The sequence below is a fragment of the Anastrepha obliqua genome, chromosome 6, assembly GCF_027943255.1.
Source record: "Anastrepha obliqua isolate idAnaObli1 chromosome 6, idAnaObli1_1.0, whole genome shotgun sequence".
Classification (NCBI taxonomy): Eukaryota; Metazoa; Arthropoda; class Insecta; order Diptera; family Tephritidae; genus Anastrepha; species Anastrepha obliqua.
Window position 1 is genome coordinate 61,661,922 of NC_072897.1, and position 4,333 is coordinate 61,666,254.

Sequence of the window (4,333 nt, forward strand, 5' to 3'; positions counted from 1 at the left end):
AGCAAAATCTTAATAAAACTTAAAAGAGGTGGGGTAAAAGCGGTGGCGTACGCTGATGATGTGGTGCTGATGGCGTCAGGAATGTGTCCTAATACGATCAGTGGGATCTTTCAAAGGGCATTAGGCGAGCTTAATTCTTGGGCAACAGGCTGTGGCCTAAGTTTAAACACGCGTAAACCAGAACTCATGCTCTTTACAACCAGATATAAGGTACTAATCTTTACCTTATCAAATATTAACGGACAAGCCCTCTCACTTTCACCCAGTGCAAAGTACTTAGGACTAATTTTGGACTCCAAACTTAGCTGGAAATGAAAAGTCAAAGAACGGGTAAGTAAAGCTGAAATTGCTTTATTTGCCTGTAAACGTATGCTAGGAAGAAGATGGGGTCTTCCCCCTAAGCATACAGTACGGTTGTATAAGGCGGTTATACGACCAATTTTCGTATGGTTCGGTAGTTTGGTGGAAAGCTCTAGGGAGAGATTACAATACCAAATTACTCGGAAGAATACGAAGATCAGCCTGGGCAATAACGGTCGGTGCAATCAGATCATGTCCTAAGGAGGCTCTCAACGCACTGACACACGTTATTCCAATAGACCTGCATATTAAGAAGACGGCAACCATGAGTGCATTTAGGTTAAATGAAGCGGGTCGCTGGAAAGAAAAAGCTTATTGTCATTCCAGTCTACTATTGGGACAAACTCAGTTAACCTCGGTGAGGGCTGACTACATAGCCCCGACGGTAACATTCAATAGGAATTTTGCCACTCTCTTTCAATCTAAGGAGAAATGGAATAAGGGACTCTCAATAAAGGGATTGTGGTATTGAAGCTGTTATATATCCTCATAGACTTAAAATTGAAAAATCTGGGCGTCTCCTCAATGCCTGCAGTGTCTTCCAGGCGGAAGTACTGGCAATTGGAGAAGCATGTAGGCTACTAATCGCAGATTGCTCTTTTAAGGGCAATATCGCTATTCTTTCGGATAACCAAGCTGCAATCCAGGCACTGGATTCAGCTACTACAAACTCTATGGTGGTGGAACAAAGTAGGAATAGCCTCACCACCTTGAGCGTAAACTATAAAGTTACCTTAATCTGGGTGCCGGGACATCGAAATATTGAAGGTAACGAAAAAGCAGATGAACTGGCTAGAGGGGGATGCTCCATGAATAACCCTCTTGCAGAATCAATATTCACACCATTAGCTGCAGTCAAGAGTACAATTCCCCTAAAATACCTCCGAATCGCGGATTGTAGATGGAGATCCAAACGAAATGCAAAATCAGCAGAACGTTATGGCCCACCTTCAACGTCAAGCAATCGTTGGCATTAATAAGAGAGAATCTGGAACAACTGTCTAGCTTAGACGCCAACAACCTAATAAGGTTTTTAAACCGCACAGACTGGATATAGTCATGCCGTGAATAACTGGTAAACAAGTTGGTAACAAGGATGTGGCAACAAAATGGTGCGGAAGCGCTAGTGGGATTCTGGAAGAATCACCACTCAAACCAACCAACCAACCAACCAACAATTCTGTTAGGTGATTGGCCGAGCTTTTCCTCCTACATATTTGTGGCGTGCGTCTTGATATTATTCCCAGTTTAAGCCGACTCCGAAAGGCAAATGGTTTTTTCATGTTGAGCCTTTTCATGGCAGAACACACTCAAAGGTTTGCATTGTCTGCCGAGGGGCGACCGTTACTAGAAAATACTTTTCCATTTTGACGTTTCCGGCACGGAGATTCAAACCTACGCATTCCGGGATGGTATTCTTTATACTCGTATATTACTTAACAGTATCACATAGAGGAAAGTATAGTAGCTTTTAATTTTATTTAGGGAGGCTAGTAAATTTGAAAACTTTGAACTATTTTGGATTAAGGCACTCTTGCAGCAAACAAGCGATATGAAAAAATTTGGGTTAGCGGTTTTAATGCTCTGAATTTTTCAGTGATGACAGTGAACTCAATTTTTTCGGCTCTGATGGTAAGTGCTACGTATGGCGCAAGCAAGATGAAGAATAAAAGACATAGGGAAGACTGTGAAGGACGATGGATGGATGAAGATAGCTAGCTTGATATCTTGAATTAAGGCATAAAAGGGAGTACGCCCAAGTCGGACTTTGTTAAAAAATGTAAATTCTGTGAAGCGGAAAGAACTTAAAAACGCGTCACTAAAAGAGTGGAACATTTGCCGAAATTTTAACCAAAGAATTCCAAAGCGACTGACGAAAGTTAAAAAACAAAGGAGACATTCAATAAGGTACGAAAAAATACATTTATGCCAAATACATACATAATAATTAAATAGGCTTTCAATATGGCCACATTTTTCATGAAATCTGGTGTTTATGTTTTAATACACTGAATTAATTTTGTTTGTAAAACCTTGGTTATTTGATACATTTGATAATGTCTTCTGGTGTTACATCCTGTAGTTTAGCAACGGTATGCTTTTCTGATGAAAAGAAAAACTTTTCATTAACGCAGTTGACATTTCATAAGCTATATGAAACCACAGGAAACCACAGAGAGAAGTTCGACTCAAACTACATATTTGAAGTTTAGAAATACTATTATTATGAAAACAAATATATATCATAACTCTACCTTTGATAAATGATTGTGTAAAACATATAGTATATATGTCTATTAAGCATTTACTATAAATAGTCAGAATGGAGTGACGTTTTTGCACTTTTCTACACGAAAATTAATACAACATTCGAATGGAAAGAGTTTTTTAAGAAATATTTTTGAAACAGAAAAGAAAATATTCAGGCATCAATTTGACGATTCATGTGCGAATCAGGATCGAACTCATGTCTAAAAGGTTAAATATCTTAGTTAGTCCGAGCATTGTTTTTAAATTCTAGAGCTTTTTAAAAATATTTTTTTAATGAGTCCATCTATTACATATATAATACATATTAACATGAGAAAGGCAGATCCTCCACAAATGGTTCAATCCTCCGGACGCGTTGAAGTGTTTAACACATTTAACACACCGCGCATTGGGAATTCTTACACAAATATTGAATTTACCTGTTAAGCCTTCACCAAATGCCCTTATTGGGTCTACGCGACTTTTATATTTTCGGAAAAATATAACCACTGTTTCAAATATTTAACTGTTTTGTAAATTATTTTGTTGCCCAAATGAAAACTTATACAGGTAACTTTATACGGTCTGAAGCAAATACTAAACTAAGGCTTCTATGTACTTTTGACTAAATAACTTATTTGGCTAACGATAAATATGTAAATTGTTAAAGACTCATATATATTTCGCAGAGTAATTTATTATTTTTATTACAGTTGTTTTAAGTGGACCCTAGGCTATGAATGACTAAACGTTTAAAAATTGTATTAGAACTCATCAATTTACGATTTAGCAGCAGTCGGCTTAAGTTGATTTGATAAAAGTCCACATTACTATATATAAATATCTAAACAACATAAGAGGGGGGTTCAATAAATGAAGACACCATTATTTAAAGAAAATATATATATATTATTTAACATAGTCCCCTTTTAGAATGATACCCTTCTCCCAAAGCTCCAGCCACTTTTTAACCCCTCCAAAAAAAGGATTTGTTGAACCAAAATACGCCTCTGTCTTGGCGATGATTTCCTCCTTTGAACCAAATTTTTTTCCCGCGAGCCATTTCTTCCTGTTAGGGAAGAAGAAAAAGTCTCAGAGTCTACGGGGGTGCGCAAGCAATTCAAGCAGTTTGGCGGCGACAACTCTGATTTAATGTGCTGGTGCGTTATCGTGGTGAAACAGCACCTTCGTTTTCGCCAAATGCGGCCGTGTCTCCTTCAATTTTTTTGTGAAAGCGGTTCAATAATTCACTGTAGTATTGTTCAGTGACCGCGATCTTCCTTTTTTTAAAATCCATGAGGATGACGTTTACACCCCAAAAAATCTTCTTGTCTGTCTGTCACCATCTTTGGAGCAAATTGATCGTTCCTTAGTTTCTGGTGTGTAATGATGAATCCAGGCTTGATCAAAGGTGACAACTCGACGCGAAAATTCATTCAGAACGCGCTTGAATTGCTGCAAACACTGTTTCGAAGTTAACAGCCGCATCCGCTTGTTGTCCATCGTGAGCAATCGCGGCAATCATCTGGCCGACAATCTTTTCATCGCCAACTTATCATGTAAAATATTAATATTGCCTCTGTTACTTCGCGCACTTTTGTTCGTCGATCAGCGAGAATAATGTCCCCGACTTTTTGAATGATTTCCTCGGTAACCACGTCTGCCGGGCGTCCTGGTCTCTTCTCATCAAAAAGGGATGTTTGCCCACGTTTAAATTCGATTA